Source organism: Hirundo rustica, chromosome 28 (assembly GCF_015227805.2).
Source record: "Hirundo rustica isolate bHirRus1 chromosome 28, bHirRus1.pri.v3, whole genome shotgun sequence".
In the NCBI taxonomy this organism is placed as follows: domain Eukaryota; kingdom Metazoa; phylum Chordata; class Aves; order Passeriformes; family Hirundinidae; genus Hirundo; species Hirundo rustica.
The window spans coordinates 227,923-233,922 of record NC_053477.1 but is presented as its reverse complement, the minus strand read 5'-3'; positions in this window follow the sequence as shown (position 1 = coordinate 233,922).

Here is a 6,000-nt window from a genome sequence, read left to right as displayed (position 1 = left end):
CTGCCTGAATTCCCCCTCTCGCTCCAGCCCCATCCCTGCTCCCTGCCCGAATTCCCCTTCTCACTCCAGCCCCATCCCTGCCTGAATTCCTCCTCTCGCTCCAGCCCCATCCCTGCTCCCTGCCCGAATTCCCCTTCTCGCTCCAGCCCCATCCCTGCTCCCTGCCTCAATTCCCCCTCTCGCTCCAGCCCCATCCCTGCTCCCTGCCCGATCCTCGCTCCAGCCCCATCCCTGCTCCCTGCCCGATCCTCGCTCCAGCCCCATCCCTGCTCCCTGCCCGATCCTCGCTCCAGCTCCATCCCTGCTCCCTGCCTGAATTCCCCTCCTCGCTCCAGCCCCATCCCTGCTCCCTGCCCGAATTCCCCTTCTCACTCCAGCCCCATCCCTGCTCCCTGCCCGATCCTCACTCCAGCCCCATCCCTGCTCCCTGCCCGAATTCCCCCTCACTCCAGCCCCATCCCTGCTCCCTGCCCGAATTCCTCCTCTCGCTCCAGCCCCATCCCTGCCCGAATTCCCCTTCTCGCTCCAGCCCCATCCCCGCTCCCTGCCCGATCCTCACTCCAGCCCCATCCCTGCTCCCTGCCCGAATTCCCCCTCTCGCTCCAGCCCCATCCCTGCCCGAATTCCTCCTCTCGCTCCAGCCCCATCCCTGCTCCCTGCCTCAATTCCCCCTCTCGCTCCAGCCCCATCCCTGCCCGAATTCCCCCTCTCTCTCCAGCGCTGTCCTCTGCTCCCGGAGCCGCCGGAACGCCGGGCGGGCACGGTCCCGGTGGCGGCGGTGGCATCGCCCCGCTGTTTGTCCCCTCCGGTGACCCCCGGCCGTGCCCGCGCCGCTCCTGGCACTCGAAATTTTCCAGCGCTGGCGCCGTCCCAGCGCCGGGATTTGTTTGGCAGCGGAGCAGAACCGGCTCGCTTGTTGTCGCCGGGGCAAAGTCCGGCTTCTCCTCCGGCTCTTCCCGGAGGAATGTTTGTGTTCCACCCGCTCCCCGGCCCCGGCCGCGCCGCTCCGTCCCGTGGGGTCACGCTCGGGCCTGGAAGGGGCTCCCGGGGGGCTCTCTGGGGATGGAGGGGGCGGCTCCCCGTCCCATTCCCACCCCACCCGTGAGAGGGATCCTCGTGGTGCCACCAGCCTCTGCCCGAGGGTCCCTGTTGGGGTCACCAGCGCTGCCCGGAGCAGCCACACCAAATTCCTGGATTGTCACCTGCCGGAGAGGGGGTGGAGGCTCTTCCCTGCCCCATAGGGAGCCCAGACCGGAGCTTTGGGGTGGTTTGGGGTCTGTGGCTCTTCCCTGCCCCATAGGGAGCCCAGACCGGAGCTTTGGAATTATTTGGGCTCTGGTGGCTCTTCCCTGCCCCATAAGGAGCCCAGACCGGAGCTTTGTGGTGGTTTGGGCTCTGGTGGCTCTTCGCTGCCCCACAACAACCCCAGATCAGAGCTTTGGGGTGGTTTGGGCTCTGGTGGCTCTTCGCTGCCCCACAACGACCCCAAACCAGAGCTTTGGGATGATTTGGGGTCTGGTGGCTCTTCCCTGCCCCACAACAACCCCAGACCAGAGCTTTGGGATGATTTGGGCTCTGTGGCTCTTCCCTGCCCCACAATGACCCCAGATCAGAGCTTTGGGATGATTTGGGGTCTGGTGGCTCTTCCCTGCCCCATAAGGAGCCCAGACCGGAGCTTTGGGGTGGTTTGAGCTCTGTGGCTCTTCCCTGCCCCATAAGGAGCCCAGACCGGAGCTTTGTGGTGGTTTGGGTTCTGGCAGCAGCGGCTGCGCTGCCGCGACCTTGCCGGGATCGGGAGCAGATCCCAACCTTTCCCTCCAGGTGCGTCTCCCTCGGGAAACGCAGGTGCGAGCCGTGTGAGATCTGCGGGATCTGCGAGCGCCTGGGAACATCCGCCGGCTCCGGGGCCTGGCTCTGCCGCTTCCCGGAGGAGCTGCGGGCAGCGCCGGGACCTGTTCTACCTGTGCGCGCTCCCCGGGCAGGGGCGCATTCCTGCCGCGCCTCGGGCCTGAGTCACGCGGGGCTCCCGCGGCCCCGGCTCCGCTTCCAACCGTGACTCATTCCCGTGGGAGGCGGCGCACGGCCCGGCTGCTCTGCCCCGTTCCCAGGGAAGGACGGAGCTCCGAGAGTCCGAGCGGTGCCGGCCCGAGGTGCCGGCCCCAGCGGTGGTGGGGGTGCCACCCTCGGGTGCTGAGAACGTCCCAGATCTCCTGGCTTTGGTTCTGGGAACGCCATCGCCAGGTGCGGATGTCACCCCGAGGTCCCGATGTCACCCCCAGGCGCCGAGAACATCCCAAATCTCCTGGCTTTGGTTCTGGGAACGCCATCCCCAGGTGCTGAGAACGTCCCAAATCTCCTGGCTTTGGTTCTGGGAACACCATCCCCAGGTGAGGATGACGGCCCCAAGTTACCGATGTCACCTCAAGTTACCGATGTCATCCCAAGTTACCGATGTCATCCCAAGGTCCCAATGTCACCCCAAGGTCCCAATGTCACCCCCAGGCGCTGAGAACATCCCAAATCTCCTGGCTTTGGTTCTGGGAACGCCATCCCCAGGCGCTGAGAACATCCCAAATCTCCTGGCTTTGGTTCTGGGAATGCCATCCCCAGGTGTGGATGATGGCCCCAAGTTACCGATGTCACCTCAAGTTACCGATGTCATCCCAAGGTCCCAATGTCACCCCCAGGTGCCGATGTCACCCCCAGGAGCCGAGAACATCCCAAATCTCCTGGCTTTGGTTCTGGCAATGCCATCCCCAGGTGTGGATCTCACCCCAAAGTCCTGATGTCACCCCAAGGTCCCGATGCCAGCCCAAGGTCCCGATGTCACCCCAAGGTCCCAATGTCACCCCCAGGTGCCGAGAACATCCCAAATCTCCTGGCTTTGGTTCTGGCAATGCCATCCCCAGGTGCAGATGCCCCCCAGGTGTCAATGCCATCCCCAGGTGCCCATGCCCACCCAGGTGTCCATTCCCCCCCCAGGTGTCCATGTCCCCCCCAGGTTCCCAATCCCCCCCAGGTGTCCATGTCCCCCTCAGGTTCCAAATCCACCCCCCAGGTGTCCATTCCCCCCCAGGTGTCCATCCCCTCACCAGGTGTCCATTCCCCCCCAGGTTCCCGATCCCCCCCAGGTGCCCACGCCCCCCGTGCCCAGCAGTGGGAGTGGATTCCCGGGCGGTCGCGCGTGGGGCGCGGGGCCGCGGCGCTGACTCAGCTCCGGGCCGCTCCGGCCGGGCACAATGGGAGCGCCGGACGAACGGGCGGCGCGGGGACAAACAGGTCCCGCCTGGGGACAGTGCCAGCATTGTGAGCGCCCGGGGCCGTGGCCAGGACACTGAGAGCCTCTGTCCTGCGCCGCCACCCGCTTCCGGGGGCTTTGTCCTGGCAGGACACCGCTGGCCCTTTGCCCCGCTCCGGAGAAGGGAGGGACACGGGGAGGCTTCCTGAGCCTGGACACCTCGGGTGGATGGTGGGGGTGTCCCACCTGAGCCAGGAGAGTGTCCTGAGAACTGGAATGTGGGTTTGGGGTCCCACCACAAAACCCTGGACACCTCGGATGGATGATAGGGGCGTCCCACCTGAGCCAGAAGAGTGTCCTGAGAACTGGAATGTGGGTTTGGGGTCCCACCACAAAACTCTGGACATCTCAGATGGATGATAGGGGCGTCCCACCTGAGCCAGGAGGGTGTCTCGGGAATTGGGGTGTGGATTTGGGATCCAACAACAAAACCCCAGAGGCATCCTAAGGAGGTGGAGAACAGGGGTGCAGATTTGGGGTCCCACCACAAAAGCCTGGATACCTTGGAAGGATGCTGGGGATATCCCACCCGAACCAGGAGAGTGTCCTGAGATCTGGGGTGTGGATTTGGGGTCCCACCACAAAACCCCAGAGGCATCCTAAGGAAGAGGAGAACTGGGGTGTGGATTTGGGGTCCCATGGCAAAACCTCTGGAAGGATCCTGAGGAAGAGGAGAGGAGCCAGAGCATGAATTTGGGGTCCCACTGCAAAGCCCCTGGAAGGATCCTGAGGAAGAGGAGGAGAATTGGGGTGCGGATTTGGGGTCCCAGCACAAAGCCCTGGAAGGATCCTGAGGAAGAGGAGGAGAATTGGGGTGCGGATTTGGGGTCCCAGCACAAAGCCCTGGAAGGATCCTGAGGAAGAGGAGGAGAATTGGGGTGCGGATTTGGGGTCCCACTGCAAAGCCCCTGGAAGGATCCCATGGGGCAGGAGGAGAACCGGAGTGTGGATTCAGGGTCCCACTGCAAAGCCACAGAGGGATCCCCAGGAGGAGAACTGGGGTGTGGATTTGGGGTCCCAGCACAAACCCCTGGAAAGATCCTGAGGAAGATGAGGGGAACCAGAGCAGGGATTTGAGGTCCCACCACAAAGCCCTGCAGGGATCCCAAGGAGAAGGAGAAGAAGCTGGGCATGAATTTGGGGTCTCATCCTAAAACTCCTGGAAGGATCCCAAAGAAGAGGAGGAGAACCCGGGTGTGGATTTAGGGTCCCATCCTAAAACTCCTGGAAGGATCCCGAGGAAAAGGAGGAGAACCCGGGTGTGGATTTGAGGTCCCACCACAAAGCCCCGGAGGGATCCCAAGGAGAAAAAGCTGGAGAACTCGGGTGTGGATTTGGGGTCCCATCCTAAAACCCCTGGCAGGATCCCAAGAAAAAGCAGAAGAACTGGGGTGTGGATTTGGGGTCCCACCACAAAGCCCCGGAGGGATCCCCAGGAGAAGGAGGAGGAGGAGGAGCGGAGCAGGGATTCGGGGTTTCTGAGGCCACAGCTGGACGTGCGGCCTCCCGAGTGCTCTCCGAGCTCCGGTCACCACGGCTGAATGATCCCAGTGTCCGCAGCGCGCCCGGACCCGGCTCCCCGTGACCACGGAGAGCCGGGAAACCCCAAAAACACCCGGCAGAGCCACCTCGGGGTCACGTCCAGAGCGGGATCAGCCCCTCTCCCGCATTCCCTGTGGGAATTCCCGCTCGCTCCGGGACACGCTGGGCCGCTGCTGGAGAGGGATGAAAAACATAAATAAAATAATGTGGTGCTAAGTGATCCAATATTGACATTTTCCCGGGAGCTGCCAGCGCGGAGCCGCCGGCATTCCCGAGGCCAACAAAGCCCTCGTCAGTGGCCAGGCTCGGAGCGCTCCAAAATCCTTTATTTACGGAGGCTCCCGGCGAAAAAAAAAAACGGGATGTAAACAGAGAAGGGGGAGCGGGGGAAAAAGGGGTGGGAAGGGAGAAAGCCCCCAAGAGTTGTTTAGGAAAGGAAGAAAGAAAAAAAAAAAAATTAAAAAATGGAATAAAATGGACATTCACGGGGAAAATCCCGGCCATGAAAGAGCCTTTTATGGCGGCGGAAAAACAGGAGCTGTGAGATAAAGCCAGGAAAAAATTCCCAATAAAAGCCCCACTTTCAGCGGGGTGCGGGAGATGCCGGAGGTGCTGCCCGTCCCAAAACAGGTCCAGGATGGGACAGAGCCCCAAAATTTGGGATGGGAAGGACATCGGAGGTGCTGCTTGTCCATCAACAGCCCCAGGATAGGTCAGACCCCCAAAATTTGGGATGAGGGAGATGTCGGAGGTGCTGCCCATCCCAAAACAGGTCCAGGATGATACAGACCACCCCCAAAATATGGGATGGGGGAGATGTCGGAGGTTCTGCCTCACTGGCAACAGCTCCAGGGGGAAACAGACCCCCAAAATTTGGGATGAGGGAGATGCTGGAGGTTCTCCCCACCCAGGATGGGTCAGACCCCCAAATTTTGGGATGAGGAAGATCTGGATGTTCTCCCCTCCCAGGATGGGTCAGACCCTAGAAATTTGGGATGAGGGAGTTGCTGGATGTTCTCCCCCCCAGGGCAGCTCAGACCCCCAAAATTTGGGATGAGGGAGTTGCTGGATGTTCTCCCCACCCAGGATGGGTCAGACCCCCAAAATCTGGGATGAGGGAGATGCTGGAGGTTCTCCCCTCCCAGGATGGGTCAGACCCC